We start from the raw sequence: 21516 nt of genomic DNA, 5'->3' as shown, positions 1-21516 counted from the left end.
GAGAATAAAGAGTGAAATTAAGCATGTAGACAATAAAATTTGACATTTTAGAAACAAATGGCATGTGACAGAGAGGAAGGAGAATAAAATGCCAAAAGTATCATTAATTTAGATAAAAACACATATATACAAGGAAAACAAAGTTGATTGTTTATATGAAGTCATCAAATATTTCAGGCAGAAACTAACTATCCATTAAAATAAAATAAAGATGCCAAGAAATTATATTCTTGATTTAATCCTTTATCCAAGTGTAAACAAACAAAGTTTGCACCTGAATCAGGACTGGGCAACTCATAATAACTATCCATTATCAGTCAGAATACATAAAATTCAAAAGATAGAACATACAACAATTGGTTTACCGACAACCACCAAGGATAAACTCTTGCTATTTTTGCTACCAAGTATTCACAAAGATGCATGCAAATGGTATTATTATTATTATTATTATTATTATTAAACAAGACCTCATGGAGTCAAAGACTAATCTAGGAGGTCCTTTTATCTCACACACATCTCATCATACCGGGTCTTAAACACATTCAAACTCCTTGCAGACACCACACTCTCAGGCAAGGCATTCCAATCATTCACAACTCTGCACGAAAAAAACCTGCCTCTCACTCCCCTACTCACACCCTCCTTATACAGTTTCCAGGGATGACCTCTGGTTCTCCCCTGATCTCCCACTATTCTCTGTAGAACTTCTCCACCATTGATCCTATAACAACCCCTTACCAACTTGTAGGTCTCTATCATATCTCCCCTCTTCCTTCTCTCCACGAGACTCTGCAAATTACATCTTTTCAATCTTTCCTCATACTCAACATTCCAGAGGTCAGAAACTACCTTAGTCATTCGCCTTTGGACCCTTTCCAACATCTCTTCATCCTTCTGAAAACCCGGTGACCAAATCGGAGCACAATAGTCCAAGTGTGGCCTAATCAAAGCCTTATACAATGGAACAAGAATCTCCCTACTTCTACACGTCAGTGTCCTCCTCATCATTCCCAGAAGTCTTTGTGTTGTCTTCACAATTTTGGCGATGTGACCCCTAAATTTTAGATCCTTATCCACTATCACTCCCAGATCTCTTATTTCCTCTACTTCCAACAATATATTCTTACCAAGCATAAATTCTGCATCCCATCTTTGTTTTCCAAATTTTAAAACCTTACATTTTGCAACATTGAACTCACATCCCCATTTGCTTGCCCAATCACTCAATTTATTCAAGTCTTCTTGCAAGGCCACAACATCTTCACTACTCTTTATGGTTCGTCCCAACTTTGCATCATCTGCAAACAACTGAATATCTCCATCCAAATCTTCGCCAATATCATTAATATACAAGTTAAATAGTAATGGCCCTAAAACAGATCCCTGAGGCACTCCACTAGTGACTTTCCTTTTCCTGGATATTGCACCCCCATACACAACTTGTTGATACCTATCAGATAGCCAGTCTCCAATCCAATGAACTAATCTAATATCCAACCCCATCTGCTCTAGTTTGACTGTCAACTTATCATGAGGCACTCTATCAAAAGCTTTTGCGAAATCCAAGTATATTACTGTGTATCCTTCTCCTCTGTCCAAGGAAGCAGTCACTTTATTGTAATAAGTAAGTAGATTACTTAAACACGACCTCCCTTTAGCAAATCCATGCTGTCCATCAAAGATTATTCCATTGTTGTCAACCCAACTCTGGATTCTAGTTCTCACAAGCTTCTCCAACAACTTAACCACAACACCCGACACACAGATAGGCCTATAGTTTGATGCTTGAGTTCGATCACCTCCTTTATGAAGTGGCACAATCTTGCCCTCCTTCCACTCTTTAGGGACTTGACCAAGTGCAAGACTCGTATTAAAAAAATATGTCAAGGCAGGTGTCAACTCTCTGGCACATTTCTTCAGAATACGCGGTGATATATTATCAAGTCCCACAGCCTTATTTACATCTAGTTTACTCAACTCCCCAAACACCTCTTGCTCACTTACAGTCAGTCTCTCCTCCCCATCATCAACTGCTCTTAATCTCTCCATGAAGTCACATTCACAAGATTGAAAGATCTTTATGAACTGCTCATTAAGTATCTCCACCACACATTCTGCAACAGCTGTCTTTATACCATTTCCTCCAATCAATGTCATCTTTCCATAATCATTCTTTCTTTTGCTGGCTACATATCGAAAGAACTCCCTAGGATTCTTTTTAGCTTCATTAGCTAACTGCTGTTCATACCTCTCTTTAGCTACTCTCACCAACCAAGTCACTCTCCTTGCCTGGTCTTTGTAGAACTCATGAAATTGGTTACTTCCACTTCTCTTATGCTGCCTCCACAATGCCCTTTTTCTCTGTATTGCATGCTTAATCTCTTTATTCATCCATCTCACACCTAACTTATTTAACCTTCTCACCCGTGGTATACATTTAGACATTGCATCCACTAAATATTTTTTGAAAATCCCCCAAGCTGCATTGATCTCTTTTCCAGCTAACTCCTCATTCCATGCTACACCTGCAAGCTGTCTCCTGAGCTCTTCATAATCACCCCCCTTGTAGTTCCACATATACCCTTTTTTCACAGGGGTCCTTGCACTGCTGGCAACCACCCAAGTAATCACCTCATGGTCACTTTCACCAATTGGTGGATGAATTGATACCTCATTGATAATTACATCCTCCGATGAGATGACCAAATCCAAGACCCTTAATCCTCTTGTGCCCTCTGTTACATACTGTCTGAGGTAGTTATCCCTCAAAAACTCAAGAAACTCATTTTCTTTACTTCCAGTTGCTATCTCTTCATTCCAGTCTATATTGCCATAATTAAAATCACCCATAATGATCACCCTTTTCTTATTTGCTTGGCTTATTTGACTATACATTTCACTATCACCACCATCCACATTACAAGGTCTATAACAACATCCCACCAAGTATTTGATTCTATTCACCTCTATCTCACACCATACTGCCTCAAAACTACTGGCCCCATTTCCCCCTTGCATCTCTACCTTGTATGGACATAACTCTTTCTCTATCATCAATAGCACTCCCCCTCCCTTTTTACCCCTTCTATCCTCACGAAACACATCATACCTTTCCATCTCTATTCCTGTCAGGATGTCATCCTCATCTAACCATGGCTCACTTATTCCGACAATCTCTGGGTGCACAGACGCAATTAGTGCAACCATTTCATCCGCCTTGTTTCTTATACTTCTAGCATTGGTATACAAACACAACAACTCATTTCTGGATCTACAGCTAGTTCCACTGATACCACTCACTCGATGTGATCTCTCCATGCTGGACTGGGGCCATTTCCCTTTCTGCTTCTTCATTTTAGAACCCTTTGCAATTCCATCTGTTTCCTTTTGATCCCTGATCATCCCATTACTTTCCTGCCTACACATTCTCTCACCTCCTCTTGGAGCATCCACCTTTCTCACGCTGTGTATCCCTGTCCACCCTGAGCCTCCCCGTTTCCCTGCTCCTCTTGCACACCCATTCTCTCATTATCTATACTCATACCACTCACTTCCACATTCATTTCCACTCCTTCAATCTCTCCTGTCTTACTCTCCTGCTCTTCCACATCACTCCCCTCTTGATCTGATTCATTCTCTCTATTCACTTCTCTACCTTCCAGCAGCAGTCTCTCCAAGCGACTCACACCATAACCACTCAAATGCAGTCCATCACTCCCATACAGCTCACTTCGTCCCTCAAACTCATTCCACACATTAACAAATTGTACTCCCATCTCCTCACACATTTCAGCCAGAATATCATTCATAATCCTTGCTCTCCACCTCATTTCACCACAATCATATCTAGGCAACACACTGACCACCCTTCCTGTCACACTATTCTCCTTTATCTTTCCAAGCAGTAAATGGTATGTTGGCTGTCAAACAGAAAAGAGACTTAAAGAGTACTTGATCTACAAGATATTTTAAGTGTTTGTTTAAAGTAATTTCCAAAGCCTTAATCATTAACCCAGTTCAAATTGGAATGATTGTCTTTCTTTACTGAAACTGAGAGATTTTAAATTCTTAGTAACTTTAATTTGTGTGTGTGTGTGTGTGTGTGTGTGTGCATGCGTACATGTGTATTTTTTGATAATGTCCATCTATGTTCAACCTTCTGATTTTGCCTATCATATCCTTATTGATAGATAGTAATAATTATCATAATTAAATTGCTAACATGTGCTCTCAGAGGTGTACTGGATATTGTGCCACTACTACTACTACATGAAAAATTTACATCATTACCAACTTCATATTGACAATTTCCTCAAAATTAATCTGTTATCTATAAAAACACCAATATTGTCAAATCCTATATTTCAGTCCTATAACATATCAAACCATCTAGGTCTTGGTTATCCTCTGAGTCATTTTCCAGCCACCTCAGTAAAAAAAAAAAAAAAAAAAAAAAAAAAAAAAAAAAAAAAACCGTTTTGCTAATCCTTCCTCTCTCCATTCTGATCAATTGATCATAAACCTTAAATTAACTCTATTCATACATTCCTGAATGTTAACACTGTCAAGTTAATTTTTTCCTAATATCTCCTGATAATAGCCTCATTTTTAATATGATTCTACTATTGATTCAACTGTTCACTGCCCTCCTTTTTCTCAGAATTATCTATGGTTTCCAATCTTTGTTAAAGTGTTTTATTTCTAACCCAGCTCTCAGATCCAAAAGTTAAAACTATTATTATTATTAACCGATGTCATCCTCAGATAAGCTTAATAATCAAGCTTCAAGGATGAAAGCTGAGAAATTAGATCTCAACCAAGATCAACAACAACAAAAAAAAAGAAATATATATATATATATATATATATATATTGCCTACAAAAGAACTAGAGCAACTGCCCTGTCAAGCCATGTACTGTCCACGCCTGAAGAAGTCAGACAATCTGATGAAACATGTTGTGTTTTGAATAAATTTAATTGTTTTTTCTAGGTTCTCGGATCTAAGTCAGTATATATAAATATGAATATATATATATATATTTATATATATACGTAATATATATATATATATATATATATATATGCATATATATATATATATATATTACATTTAAGTGATTTAAGTGCAGTAGTTGCAGCACTTAAATACATTAAATGAAAATTGTAAATATATATAATTCATTGTTAAATGTATAACTGCTGTAAAAAAAAAAAATATTATTAAACTGCAGAAACAATAAATTACCAACTATAGTAACTATTATTAATACATTATACAGAAAAAAAAAGAAAAGAAAAATCTGTACGAATTTATTTGTTAAAACAAAAAAAAAAAAAACTGTTGTAAATATCTAATTACAATATGTAATCATAATTTTAATAATAAAAAAAGGATCGAATTAAAAAAAATGTAATCAATGTACGTATCATATGTAATCAAATGTACGTAATATATGTATTATATGTAATGAAATGTATGTACGTATCATATTTAAGTATCAGATGTAATTTATATATGTAATCACAATATGTAATCATAATTTTAATAAAAAAAAATATTATTGTGTGCATGTATGTAATGTATTGAGAAATAATAAAATGTTAAAAAAAAAAATTATCATTCCAAGATCCCATGTAGTCAGACACTCATCTGGGAGGTTCTTTTGTCATACACAGCTCATCATACTGCACCTTAAACACTCTCAATCAAGGCATTCCAATCATTCACAACTCTGCATGCAAAAAACCTGCTTCTCACTTCCCTGTTCACTCCCTCCTTATACAGCTTCCAGGGATGTCCTCTGGTTCTTCCCTGATCTCCCACCATTTGCTGTAAAACCTCTCCAACATTGATCCTATAACAATCCTTACTAACTTGTAGTCTCTATCATATCAGTCCTCTTTCTATCTCTCTATTTCTCTATCATATCTTTCCTCATATTCGGCATTCCAGAGATCAGAAAGTACCTTAGTAACGCATCTCTTCATCCTTTTGAAAACCTGGTGACAAAATCTGTGCACAGAAGTCCATGTGTGGCCTAATCAATGCCTTATACATTGGAACAAGAATCTCCTTACTTCTACTATTCATATCATTGGAATGGTATGAACATATATTCATATATATGATCATATCATTCCCAGAATTCTTTGTGTTGTCTTCACAATTTTGGCAACGTGTCCCCTAAATTTCAGATCCTTATCCACTATACTCCAAAACTAATTTGAATCCAAAACATCCAAAAACTAGTTTGAATACTGTCTTGTATACAGCTAACTTAGCATTTTTATTTAATTTCTCTTTTATTCCCTATAAATATATTCAATTGATTACTTATCATACAAGATTCTCTAATCTTTAAACGTACATGCGGCATGACTGTAAACAACATATTACACTATAACCACAGTAATTAACTTTAAGGAAATGAAAGTGTATATACATGTACTTTCATTTCATTAAAGTTAATTGCTGTAGTTATTGTGTAATTTGTTGTTTTAAGATTCTCTAATCTTGTTGTCTATTTCCACATCATATTTGCCATCTTTACTAAAAACTGTGCCTAAACAACCTAAAGGTTTTACTTATTCTATGGTTCTCAATTCAGGATGCATTTGACATTTTCAATGTTCTGCCTATTTTAATAGCCTTTGTCTTTTTATTGCTGATTTTCATAACAAATTTATTACAGCAGTTAATCAGTTTAGTCAGGAATCCTGTAGATTTGCAATGGATTTGTTCAAGAGTACAGCATCACCTGCATAAAGTAAAGAGCTCAGTTGAATATCTCCAATTTTGATAGTAGGCCTAATGATGCTTTCCTTCACAATGTGATCCATATCATATATAGATAATAAAAAACAGTGAAGATGATATGTGCCTTTGTCTCTCATCTGATTTGTCATCAAGCAATCTTCCTATACTTTCTACAATTCTAACTGCTGACTTACAACACTCAAATATAGACAGCATATTGCTCAATAAAAATGTACAAATTTACACCATATAAGTAGCATTTTGAACAGCTTTTCTCTTGTACCCTGTCATATGCTTTTAACAGATATACAAAACTGAAATGCAGATCCTTCTATTTCCAATTATGTTATATTACCATAATAGAAATTATGAGTAATTTCTTACTCAAAATTTCTAAATTAGAAATTTCTAATTTCAAAATTTTTCTTAAAGTGAAAAATCTGATCTCAACAATCTCTGTTTGGTCTCTAAATCCAGCTTGTTTGTCTCAAAGTTTCCCCTCAACATTTTTTTATAGCCTCTTCTCAAGTATGTTTGTATAAATCTCACCTAGAATATTCAGTGTGAAATGATCTCTGTAATTCTCACATTTACATTTATTTCATTTTTTTTATAGATAGGTACTACAAGAGCTCTATTCCAGTCATACTATGTTCAGCCCTCAGACCATGCCATCTGAATTCTACTAAATTTATAAACTTATATACTCACATTTTTTGAGTATTCTAGGTCAAATATAATCTATTCTAGCTGCCTTTCCACATTTCAAAGAAATGGCTTTTTCTACCTCACTTACTGATATGTACTTCTGACTGCATTCCTCTTGAATACTCTCTACTACCATCCTGCTAATTATTATGTTGGAAGTTTAATGGATTTTTTACAACACTCAAAAAGAATTAAAATAGAATTTAATACTTCCTATATTTCGTCCTAGTCACTAGGACATCTACGGGGATTACAAAAACAATTAATGTAACATGCACACAAAAACTTACAATACTAAGCCCAACCACGTGGGTGACACTAAAGTCCTATCTAGGTGGAGAGCCCTCTAAGGGCGGTCGTAGGTGGCCTGGAATGTAAGGTAGGACCTCTGGTGATGAGTGTTTCCCAAATCTTCGGAAGCTTAATGCAACTGTATTTATTTAGATTTGGTTGGTTTCTGAGAGCTGCTGCTGCTTCTAAGAAAAGTCTCTCTTTCTTGAATTTGCTGTGGTGGAGCATAGTGGTTTTCTTCCATGATACTCTGTGGGTGGTGTCCAACAAATGGTCAGCCAAGCCTGAATGGCCATAGTTGTGTTTAACGATGTATGACGTGTTCCTCCAGGCGGATGGATGCTGATCTGCCTGTTTGTCCCATCATCAACTGCTCTCAATCCCTCCGTGAAGTCACATTCACAAGATTGAAGGATCTTTATGAACTGCTCATTACGTATCTCAACCACACATTTTGCATCAGCTGTCTTTATACCATTTTCTCCAATCAATGTCATCCTTCCATAATTTTTCTTTCTTTTGCTGGCTACATATCAAAAGAACTCCTCAGTATTCTTTTTGGCTTCATTAGCCAACTGCAGTTCATACCTCTCTTTAGCTACCCTCACCAATCAAGTCATTCCTTGCTTCGTCTTTGTAGACCCCATGGAATTGGTTATTTCCACTTACCTCATGATGCCTCCACAATGCCCTTTTTCTCTGTATCGCATGCTTAATCTCTTTATTTATCCATCTCACACCCACCCACCTTATTTAACCTTCTCACCCTTTGAATACATTTAGACATTGCATCTACTAAACAGTTTTTGAAAATCCCGCTAGCTGCATTGATCTCTTTTCCAGCAAACTCCTCATGCTACGCTACACCCTCTTGCTCACCTCAGTCAGAAAAGACTGACTGAGGTGAGCAAGAGGTGTATGGGGAGTTGAGTAAACTAGATGTTAATAAGGCTGTGGGACTTAATAATATATCACCACGTATTCTGAAAGAATGTGCCAGGGAGTGGACATCTGCCTTGACATAATTTTTTAATATGAGTCTTGCACTCAGTCAAGTTCCTAAGGAGTGGAAGGAGGGCAAGATTGTGCCACTTCATAAAGGAGGTGATCGAACTCAAGAATCAAACTATAGGCCTATCTGTGTATCAGGTGTTGTGATTAAGTTGTTGGAGAAGCTTGTGAGAACTAGGATCCAGAGTTGGGTTGATAACAATGGTATTATCTTTGATGGACAGCATGGATTTGCTAAAGGGAGGTCATGTTTTAGTAATCTACTTACTTATTACAATAAAGTGACTGCTTCCTTGGACAGAGGAAAAGGATAACACAGTAATATACTTGGGTTTCGCAAAGGTTTTTGATAGAGTACTTCATGATAAGTTGACAGTCAAACTAGAGAATATGGGGTTAGATATTAGATTGGTGCATTGGATTGGAGACTGGCTATCTGATAGGTATCAACAAGTTATGTATGGGGGTGCGATATCCAGGAAAAGGAAAGTCACTAGTGGAGTGCCTCGGGGGTCTGTTTTAGGTCCGTTGCTGTTTAACTTGTATATTAATGATATAGGTGAAGATTTGGATGGATATATTCAGTTGTTTGCAGATGATGCAAAGTTGGGACGAACAATAAAGTGTAGTAAAGATGTTGTGGCCTTACAGGAAGACTTGTATAGATTGAGTGATTTGGCACGGAAATGGGGATGCAAGTTCAATGTTGCAAAATGTAAGGTTTTAAAATTTGGAAAACAAAGATGAGATGCAGAATTTATGCTTGGTGAGAATATATTGTTGGGGGAAGAGGAAATAAGAGATCTGGGGGTGATAGTGGATAAGGATCTAAAATTTAGGGGACACATCACCAAAATTGTGAAGACAACACAAAGGCTTCTGGGAATGATGCATAGGACACTGCCGTGTAGAAGTAGGGAGATTCTTGTTCCATTGTATTAGACTTTGATTAGGCCACACATGGACTATTGTGCCCAGATTTGGTCACCAGGTTTTCAGAAGGATGAAGAGAGGTTGGAAAGGGTCCAAAGGAGACTGACTAAGTTAGTTTCTGACCTCTGGAATGTCGAGTATGATTAAAGATTGAGAAGATGTAATTTGCAGAGTCTGGTGGACAGGAGGAAGAGGGGAGATATGATAGAGACCTACAAGTTGGTAAGGGGTTGTCATAGGATCAATGTTGGAGAGGTTTTACAGAGAATAGTGGGAGATCAGGGGAGAACCAGAGGTCATCCCTGGAAACTATATAAAGAGGGTGTGAGTAGGGGAGTGAGAGGCAGGTTTTTTTCGTGCAGAGTTGTGAATGATTGGAATGCCTTGCCTCAGGATGTGGTGTCTGCAAAGAGTTTGAGTGTGTTTAAGACACAGTATGATGAGCTGTGTGTGTGATAAAAGGACCTCCCAGATGAGTCTTTGACTACATGAGAATTTGGGGTTATAATAATAATAATAATAATAATTATGTGCATATGTGAGTTTACAATTCACCTCTGAAAGCTGCACAACTTTGATTCCTTTTAAAACTTTTTTATACACTATTCTTTTCTATATGATATTTAATTTTATGCTGCTCAAAACTAAAATGATAATCATTTCCTATTTCAAATATTCTGTATGCTCTTGTATCCTGAATCAGCATGAGGATATCACTGTCACCAACAACATAGTCAGTGAGAGTTTCTTACTTGTTGTGTCTTCTCTCTCTGTCTCTCTCTCTGTGAATTTGCGTACATCTTTATGCCTGAGTATGATATTAGTAATGACTAGTATATATTAGTAATGACTAGTATATTAGTAATGACTGCTATATATTTGTAGTGAACAAATATATAGCAGATACTTAACCATTATTATTATTAGTTTTGGGTTTTTTTGCCAAATTTTCCTAAATGTTTCTTAACATTTCTTTGTCTAGTATTTTCATTTCATGATCTGCTGTTTAGATTTCCAACAAGGATCAACCTTAATTTTTTTTTTTTTTTTGTCAGCTGCCATCTCTAATTGCTAAAAAATTTCTTCACCTTCTTCCTTAGTAGAACCATCTGGGATAAGTGGCACAAATAAGTCTCACTGTCCAATTCCCTATTTTGACATTTGCCATGTCACTTTATTTCATATTGACTGCCAAGAAGAGCATCCTTGTGGTCAGTGTTGAAAACTGTAGTCTACTTCCTTTCACTGATAATTAATTCCTGAATATCCATCTAGTATTTTCTATTTAGAAGAATCTCACTTTTTCATGCCATCTTTGTTTTGGTAATGGATATGAGAATGGCTCATGGAGAGAGAGAGAGATACCAGAAAATAGTGTATGGAGGAGCAGAGTCCAGGATGAGGCAGGCGACCAGTGGTGTGCCTCAGGGCTCTATGCTTGGGCCGTTATTGTTTAATTTGTACATAAATGATATAGGAAATGGCTTATAGGGAGATATTCAGTTGTTTGCTGATGATGCAAAGTTGTGTAGCGCAATAAAAAATCAAGCTGATGTTGAGAGTTTGCAGGATGATTTAAATAAGCTGGCAAAATGGGCAAAAGATAATGAATGTCAGTTCAATGCGGAAAAGTGTAAAGTCATGCATTTGGGGATTAAAAGATTACCAGCTGTGTACTACATTGATGGAAAGGTACTCCAAGAGATTGATGAGACTTCATCTCCCTATCTACCAACACTAAGGGTGTTGGTAGATAGGGAGATGAAGTTCAGAGAGCACATTGCTAAGGTGTCCAAGATTGCACATAGGATTATTTGGTTGTTGAGGAACACACTGACATCCAGAGATAAAGAGGTTATTATTCTCCTTTATAAGGTGCCGATACTTCCACATTTGGATTACTGTGCTCAGGTCTGGTCACCTGGATTCCTTGGAGATGAAGAGGTTGTGGAGAGGGTTCAGAGAAGAGTGACCAAGTTGGTGAGTGATATAAAAAATGCCCCCTACATTGATAGATTGAGAGCTTGTGGATTGCAGAGATTGGTTGATAGGTGAAGAAGAGGGGATATGATAGAAACATTTAAATTACTGAAAGGTTTTTATAGGATTGATGCAGGTGAAATGTTTCAGATGTGTGATAGTGATGGAAGAACAAGAGATCATCTCTGGAAATTAAAGAAGAGTGTGGTTAACAAAGGTGTCAGAACAAGGTTTTTTGCCTGGAGGATGGTGAACGAGTGGAATTCATTGCCTGACATAGTTGTGAGCTCTTCGTAAATGAATTCAAGAAGAGATATGATAGATATTGTTTTGCTAGTTTGGGTCTCCCACGATGAGTCTACTGACTCCATGGAGATACCCGTAATAATAATAATAATAATAATAATAATAATAATAATGCAAATATGTTGATCAAAAGAAGTAGAACTGGATAAAGAACACAAATTCTTCATACTGCTTTTCCATTAATACTTCTTACACTGATGGTGCTTCTCTTGAATTTTGTTGATGTAGAGCTGGAGTTTGTTCCAACAGCTGGAACAAACTCCAGCTGAATTTTTATTAATCAACTGGTCCATTGAGGAAAAGAGCATGGACATATTTAATCAGTTTAAGTCCCAGTCAGTGAATTGCCATCATGTTCAACAATCAGTTTGTTTCAATTTAAGCCAACTGGAATTTGGTTGGCTACATCCGAAATTTCCAACGTATCTTCTTTTGTTTAGTATCCAGGTAGATACCTACTTATTAGACCAGAAACTTCTATATCCTATAGGAGTTTCTGGTCCTAATTTACGCTCACACGTAGACCTACACATTTTATCATGTAGGCATTCAGAACTAAAATCCTACAGAATAAGCTGGTTACTCCTTATTCCTGGAGGTGTCCTATGTCTGTAGAAATGTGTGTTCAGGGGGACAAAAAATGAGTTTCCAGGTGAAAAAACCTCCTACCTTCATATGAGACAGCTAACTCACCTTTGGTTGAAAGAGATCAGACAAAGGACTAAAGGGCTTGGGCATATATGATTTCATATATGCCCAAGGTGGATAGCTCAAGACTGACAATCAAGTTATAGCTAAGGAGCTATGGAGACTCTATTAAAAAATATCAATGTGAATACAGAAGTGGGTCTGGATGGCATTCAGACAATCAAGTTATATCTAAGGTTAGTATTAAGATGGACAGGATTAAGTACAATTTCTGTTGATTCCACAGCTCTTCTCTCCAGCTCATTGGGCACAAAAATATGTTTTCTGATTTGTTTCAGATTACTTGATGAGTGACAGAATCTTCACTGTTAGGGTGAAAAGATTTAAGAATGTGATTAAATAGCATGCTAGCTCTAGTTCTGCCACATGTGATGTCTCTCACAGGTTCTTCCATATACAACTCAGTGGATTTCTCCATCTGATTAAAGTAGGGCACATTTCAGTTACACCAAAGACAATAAACTCCTAAATACCTCAGGCTGTCATGTTTGTTTAAGGTGTACCCAGTAAGGAATAGAGTTTGTATAGATGATGATGTTTTCTTAATTTGGAGCCACAGATCAGATTATTTAAAGGAGTTCTGAACCATCTCTACAACCAACACCTCTTCTTTCACTATGTGTTATTCCCGCTTCCTATACAGGGTCACCATGTTTCTTAGATGCGACTTCTTGTTAGTACCACTCCCAACTGACCTGTCACCTGGCCTGCTGCTGGGGGAGGGGATATATTTTGGCTGTAGTAGTGTATGGTCACGAGGCCTTTTTGCCTGCTTTGTAGGATGAAAAATGCCAGATAAACTGGTGGAAAAAACCCTATTGCCCGCTCCCAAGCCGGCTAACTTGGCTATGGCTGAGGAAGAGCCTCAAATTCCTCATGTCTTCGACGTGAATTGAACTTGAGACACTCCTTCCCCAATCATATGGTTGTGAAGGGCAAAGCCACTAGGCTAACCACGCGAACCCTCTACAATCAACACCCAAGAATGCAATTTACCTCAGAATTTGGAAATGGTTCTCTCTCATTCCTGAATGTCAAACTCACTTGTGTGTCAGAAAAACTGAAGATCTCTATTTATATAAAACCCACACACATCAAAAGATACTTTCACGTGCAATCTCATAATTATCTGCCCCAACAGCCTTGCATCATTTCTACATTAGATAACTGCACTTGCTCAGTCCTCAGTGAAGAAGAAGAGATCAGCAAAGAACTAGTTTCTTCTTACATCCTTCCAGAAAAATGGTTATCCTAAACAGACTGTTCATAAGATACTATTTATTCTTCCTGCTCATAATACTTAAAATAGTACTAATATAAAAGGCTTTATATCTCTACTATATATCAGCTCTGTTTCACCAAAGTTAGCTAAAATTCTCAAGGAAGTTAAAATCTGCACTACTTTAGTCTTAAAAAAAAAAAGAACATAAAAGATAATCTAGAATGGATAGCCAAGAAGTAGACTATCTCACCATGCATTAGAGAAAAACCATTTTATAAGGTGGAAGAAAGCCAAGATACCTCACAAAGTACGGCTAGATGAGCATTGTGTGCAATAGTGTGTACCTCCCATGATGAGTCTCTGACTTCATGGAGGTTAGATGTTAATAATAATAATAATAAATCCCAGTTTAAATTGAAGTTCTATAGAATCCTGTTAACTGTAACAGAATAGATGGTATGATTTTAATTATATTTTGGCACACTGCCCTATCTACCTATCAGCATCAACAACAGCTGTTACCACAAAGATTGCCACTGTCACACTATATGCAAGTAACTGCCCTTGTTATCTAGGTCATTTTAGTTTGTGTCTTCACTGATGGTGTAATGTTAAATTGCCTCTGATAATGCTAGCTTTAGCTAGCGAAACTTTGGCTATAAATAATCAATTTTAGATAGTAAATTATTTATTTGCATTTCAGTGTCTATGTAGTTTTTCTTTCCACAAATTTTTACATGAATATGATATCTGCATTAATTCAACCTTGGTATCTTGGGTCTGGTTTCCACTGATGGGACCTCTTGTCCTGATCATTCCTGATTTACACTCTCAAGTAGATCCACACTTTACTGTGTAGGCATTCTAAACCGAAATCCCTACAGAATAGGTTGGTTACTCCTTATTCCAGGAGTGTCTTATGTCTGTAGAAGCGTGTGTTCACTGCACCGGTATGCCTGTTCTGAGGGACGAAAAACCAGAGTTTCCAGGTGAAAAAACCCTCTACCTCCATATGAGACTGGCTAACTCACCTTTAGTTGAAAGAGATCAGATAAAGTTTCCTCATGTTACTGACGGGAATCAAACCCAGGGTCTTTCCAACCAAAGGGCTTCGTCTATACTGACTTAGCGACAGAAGCTCTGGGACCTCAGTAAAGGTTGAAATTGGTTTTGTTAGTGACTCCCAACCTAATGCACAGTATTATGCACATCAAAAAGGAAATGCGCTTTGTATTATGCACATCAAAAAGGAAATGTGCTTTGCATTATGAAATACTAAGGCAAGTGATGTGAAGTCATCAGCCTCTATATACAAGTAGTCTAGATGTTAAGAAACTTCATGATGTGCAAACTTTGCTTACACTTGGATAAATGATTAAACAAGAATATCATTTCTTGGCAAATATAATTACATCCTTATGTATGAAGATTATTCCAATGGCTTTCACTCCTTTATCTTTCAATTCAGAGCAATTTTTCTTGTTTGAAACATCAAGGAAGTTACACGCTGATATTGTTACTTCTCTAGAAAATCATTGTTTTGTGAGGGATTACCATAATTGGTATTCTCCCAATATATATCATATGAAGGAATTGTGAATGTTGTGTTGAAATTGTTTTGATGAAGATCTCTCCTGTGGTCAGCTTTCAGGATTGAGACCACGTTTTAAAGTAAATAATGAGTTTAATAAAAATGAGCAATTATAATTCTACTAGTTTCGTAAGTTGTCAGACTTGCATCGTCAGGGGTACTAGCAAAAATGTTATACACAACAAAAGACTAGAAACATTTAATTACACATATTAGATGTTATAAGAACTTCACAATTGGTACATACAATAAGTAACTGGATTAAAAATGTTAAATTCATTACTGCTAAATTCATTAAATTGCTTTAGTATCCCATAATGTAAAGCACACTTTCTTTTGGATGTGCATTGGAAGATATCTCCTGTATGGAATTTTAAACTAATTTTGGGGATCCTGCCAGCCATTTCAAATAATGGATTAAGAAGAGTGATACCTTCCCAACTGGATGTTTACTGGTATAATGAATTATTTAGATATGATTGTGTGTTTGTATATGTTTCTGATGTTTTTTGTTTCTTTTTGTAAATGTTGTTTTAATTTTGGTTACAGTCTTGCTTTGGCCTCTGATAAATTGAAGATGAAAGATTCATGTCAAAAGGGAGACTGATTCAGCACAAGAGTTCCTCACTCAATATGTAGCCACATATGGATGTCCGTTATATCACCAGCAACATGTGGCTGCACTATGAAGTGAAGCTGGTCTGGTTGACCAAGTGGTTAGTGTACTTGCTCTCCAACTGATATGTTGTGGATTTGAATCCCATTATGGACATGGATGTTTGTGATTGTCTTACCTTGTGTATTGCTATAACCTTAGATATAGTGCAGTATGGCTCTTGTGCTGTTCTTGCACCATTAAAACCATAAATGATCATCATCATGAAGTGGAAAGAAAAAAGCTACCTCAGACACCATACAGGCAGCACAGCAAGCTTTGGACCCTGTCTTCAGACAGCAGGAAATAAGACTAACTGTGACAGAATTGACTGTCGCACACTAGTTGAAGCAAAGATACCACCAGATCGCCTTTTTTTTGATCTGTCAGCAGGTCCAATGGTCAATGGCAATGTCTGCCATAAAGTGTGAATTGTAGTACAGGAAAGTTAAAATTCAGGAGAATCAGACTGAAGAAGATGGAAAAAAGATAAAGAAACAGAAAAAGAATGAAAAGGGCCAATACAAACACTGGGAGGCCTCCTCCACAAATAAGAGTCACACATAGAGAGGTAGGTGGTTAAGGCAAACCACAATTATCTTCATATCTTTCTATGGCCTTTGTCCAAAAACAGGTAATGTTGGCTAAGAGATCGATCTACTGTAGAGCAAAGGGATGGTGAAATTCATAGGATTGTCACTAATTAATTGTCTGGCCTCCAGGTGACCAAGAAGTTGGCTGTTGATAACCTTCTTCATAGTTTTTGGGAAAATTAAAGTGAGGACAATGGACTAATAGTTTTATTGCTGACATTCATTTCCTTTCTTTGTGATGGGTCAAAACAGATTTGTTTCCATACACTCAGGTAGATGAAATACAAACGAGAAAGAATGTAAAAGTGATATGGGATGGGCATTAATTCTTGATTAATGCCCATCCCATATGATCAGAAGACTTTTTAATATCTATACTATTAAGGATTAGCTTTCGATATCTTTCTGACAAAAGATCAGAAGAGGCATGCAGTGATTTGTTATTGTCAAAATGGGAGTTTATTTTCCTTGATTGTTTATATTATTATTATTACCCAAAGATCTCACGGAGTCAAACACTCATCTGGGAGTTCCTTTTATCACACATACAGCTTATCGTACCGCGCCTTGAACACATTCAAACTCCTTGCAGACACCATACTCTCAGGCAAGGCATTCCGATTATTTACAACTCTGCACGAAAAAACATGCCTCTCACTCCCCTACTCACACCCTATTTATACAGTTTCCAGGAATGACCTCTGGTTCTCCCTTGAAAAAGATGGAAGAGAAGAATGATGCCAGGATGTCAGCTTATTTTTACATGATGTTCTGGATGTGACAGAAGTGGAATATAGAAGGCAGAAACTTTATTCAAATGCCTTGGCAAAGAACAGACTCAACCCTGTAATCTGGAGGCAAGTTTTCCACATTTCAATCTTTCAAAGTTCTATTTAGATTTGCTTATTTATTTATTATTATTTATTATTATTTATTTATTATATATATTTAGCTGCAGTGCATGATTGTTGTGAAACTGGAAGTTCTGTTTCAAGCCACTTCTAGCTCAATTAAAGAAAATCTTTTGCTTAGACCGTTTTGACACTCTTGTTGATGAGTCAAAATTTGCATACTGGTTGAAGGCTTAGGTGAATTAAGGATGAAGGCCTTTATTCCAGCAGAGTTATTTGGTTGGAGCAAATGATTGGAACAGGAGAATGAATCTGCCCATGGAAAGGAGGAATGAAATAATGGAGGTTATTTTTCATGAGGAAGTGCCAAACAGGATGATTTCCATATTGACTCTGTAGCACCAAAGAACATGAAACTGAAAGTGAGTGAGTGAAGGATGTCACAATGTAAGGAAACTTTGATGACTTTATGAGATGTACTACCAAGAGGTGATATCTACAGTACATCTGGAAGAAGTGGTTAAGAAAAGGTCCAGGTGTGTTGGATAGTAAGGATTATTCTCGAAGGGAAGAACAGGAAAGGAAAGGAAAACAGACTATCACTGTCTAAAAAGAAAAAGAGATTATTGCTCCAGATGAATCCTTAGTGTTATATCAGTATTAACAGTACATAACTTGATATTTCTTTGAGCTTGATCAGTAGAATTTCAGAAGGGAAACGAGTGTGAGTTATTAATATTGAAGTCTAATTGAATTGAACTTTTTAAGAAGGAAAGAAGATGACTTTAGTGTTTTAGTACATAGTCAGAAAATTCAGCTCCAGAAATAAATAAGCAAATGAGGTCAGAGTAGTTATATGAATTTGAAAAATAATAAAAACAGCAAATCAATGCATGCTATCTTTATTGTTTTATTTGGTCTTTATTTATGGCATGTAAATTATGAGTCAGAGAAAATCATAAAGAGAGGCTTATGTGTTCGTCAGACATGTTGTAATAGATTTAACGGTATTGATATGAACACAGATGGATAAGAAAATAACTATTTATTAACTTAAAAGCTAATATTTCGCTGGTATTATATCCAGCATCTTCAGAGCACACAACACAAAGTTTGTTACAAATGCAAGACAACCACAATCCAGTGTAAAACAGTGGGGCTAGTATAAGTAATTGCAGTGTGCAACACAAGACTAAAGTCCCAATATGGTGCAATCTAAGTTTAAAAAAAAAAAAAAAAGTAGTTCAAAGTTTTGAAATAGTAGTCCAAATAATAGTCTTAGAAAGTTTGAAAAAAATAAAATAAAATAAAATAAAAGTAATAAATATTAATTTGGTCTTAGGATGACTGTCTCTTAAATCTTTGGTAGATTTATACAGCCATACTTGTTAAGGTTTGGAGTATGTTTTAAGGCTTCTGTTGATTCCAGGAACAACCTCTCTGACTTGTAGAAGCTTCTGTGCATTACTTTTGTTTCTTTCCAATTGATCCTGTGTGCAGGGGTATCCAAAGCGTGGTCTGCCAGACCCGACATACCTTAGCGAAAGTGCCGGATATATTTTTTGTGTTCACTGAGGCGGTTGTCCACAGTTCTTCCTGTCTGTCCGTAGTAGGCTTGATGGCAAGAACAGGGCACTTCATAGACTCCTGGATGTGATAAAGGAGTGCATTTGTCCTTAGGTGAACGGATGAGAGTTGCTAATTTTACATAAGGTTTAAATGCTGTGCGCAGTTGGTGTTTGTTAAGCACCCTAGATATCTTTTGAGATGTGCCTTTAATGTATGGGATGGTGATAGTTTTGTTATAGTCTTCTGTGGTAGATAGTGGAGGATTTTTGGGTAGCATTTAGTATTTTATCTATCTTATGAGGGTTATAGCCATTGGTCAGGAAGGTGTGACGTAGATGAGAAAGTTCAGCAGTGAGAGCAATGTCATTGGAACAGATTGCTGTAGCTCTATGAGTTAGTGTTTTTAAGATACCATATTGTTGAGAAGGGTGATGGTGTGATTGTTTGTGTAAGTATCTCCCTGTATGTGTGGGTTTTCTATAAACCGAAAATTATAAGGAACCTTATGGAAGACATGTGATCAGTGTGTCCAGGAAGGGCAGGCAGTCATTGGCTTCTAGTTCCATTGTAAAGTGGATTTTAGGGTGCTGGCTATTTAGATGCAGTTATTTTCTTATTTTTTTATGTAGTTATTTTCTTTCCATCTGTGTTCATATCAATACCGTTAAATCTATTACAACATAAAGAGAGAATTCCTAGATTGATTTTGTAGCATATTGGATCTGATGAATGCACAAGTACTTATGAAGTGAATATGGAAGTGCATTTCTTATTTTTGTTGTTTTGTGTTTTTTTATGACATTTTGATGATGTGTTCTGTAGAGGGTTTTTTTATGGCATCTTTCATGGTTGACAATAACAAAGAGTTAATTATAGACTAGGTGTATGCAGTGTAAAGATGACAAACTTGTTGATAAATCTCCCACATAGTGACCACCATATCTGCTCTTCAGTTCTGACCTCAACAGTTTCCCCTATGTGACATCACCTACACGCCCTTCCGCATCTCACTCTCATGAATACTGAATACTGGTGAGAGTGAACTATACAAATCTCTGAAGAGAGGCGAAACTATAAGGAGTGAATAAACAAGAAGTGAATAAAGCACTGACTAAGCTAAATATTAAAAAGGCTGTAGGTAAGTGATATATTGTCATATAATTAAGAGGATGTGTAAAGAGCACTCTGCCTGTGACCTGAATGTTTGATGAAAGTCTTGTGATAGTTCTAAAGGAGTAGAATGGCTAAATAACACACCAATGAACAATTGTGCCAAAACAGATATTTTAATTATGAGTCTGAATGTCTTCAGAGATTATTAAGGCACTTGAAAGATTTGATTAGGAACAGAATGATACCGGATTAAACTGATGGTAGGATTCTTCATGATTATTAGTATGGGTTTGTAAAGGAGAGTACTAGGTTTAGTACCATAATAAACCTGCAGGTGATGTGCAGAACAAGAGTCTGATATATGGTGATATTTTAAGACTTTGCAAAGACATTTGATCATGTGCCAAGTTAGTGTACAACTTGAAGAAGACAGGGATGAATAACAGATCAGTCTGATGAACAGGAAATTTGACAAGTGAATGATACCAACAAATCTGTGTGTGTGTGACATTTCAGAAAAGGATGATGACCAGTGTGCCATGAGTCTCTATGTTCATGGACCACTACTGTTTCACTTATTTGTTAATGTTATTTCAGGTGAAATGAGGGGATATTCACTTATTTACTGACGATACAAGATTGGGGAATATTATATGCAGTGATGATGTCAATTCTCTTCAAAAAGATTTACATTGATTTTTTGATTAAAAAGATGAGTGGAATGTCCATTTTAAATTCAATTAAAAATTTGCATTTCAGAGTGTAGAAGTGTAAAAACAAAAATGACACAGCGATAAGGCAATATCTCTCTGTATAAGGCTTTAATCAGGAAACACCTCAAGTTTTGTGTGAAGACTTGGTTACATGGTTACTGTTGTGATGAGAAATTAAGATACCTGCTTATTGAAGGCCTGAAGTGGCTTGAAAAAGTTCCATGTTTGGCCTTTAGAGTGGGTTTCAGGATTAGGTAAAAATTAATAAAGATAGATACAAAAAAATGTATAAAATCAATAAAATAGGGAAAAATCATTAGAAAACCCATGTTACAAATATACTATAGGTTTACAAATAAACCTTTCGTGGATTGGAACAACATAAAAAAAATCAAGATTTTGGAATAATGGTTGGTTATTTTTTTAATTACCCAATCAAGTAATAAACTCTTCTACGAGGAATGTCCAGAAAGTAAGTTCTGTTTTTAAATATTTTCACTGCACTGCTGTG

At 36.3% G+C, this 21516-nt stretch overlaps 1 protein-coding gene across 5 annotated transcripts in view; it reads right to left on the bottom strand.

Moving 5' to 3' along the window:
- LOC150108743 (twitchin-like) overlaps positions 1 to 21516 on the bottom strand; it is a 2666638-nt gene that overhangs the window by 226081 nt on the left and 2419041 nt on the right. The gene's annotated exons all lie outside the window — the stretch shown is intronic.

This window comes from Typopeltis vanoorti, chromosome 3 (genome assembly GCF_054136105.1).
Source record: "Typopeltis vanoorti isolate ZY-2024b chromosome 3, IOZ_Tvanoo_1.0, whole genome shotgun sequence".
Lineage (NCBI taxonomy): Eukaryota > Metazoa > Arthropoda > Arachnida > Uropygi > Thelyphonidae > Typopeltis > Typopeltis vanoorti.
This window is presented reverse-complemented; position numbering and strand designations above follow the sequence as displayed.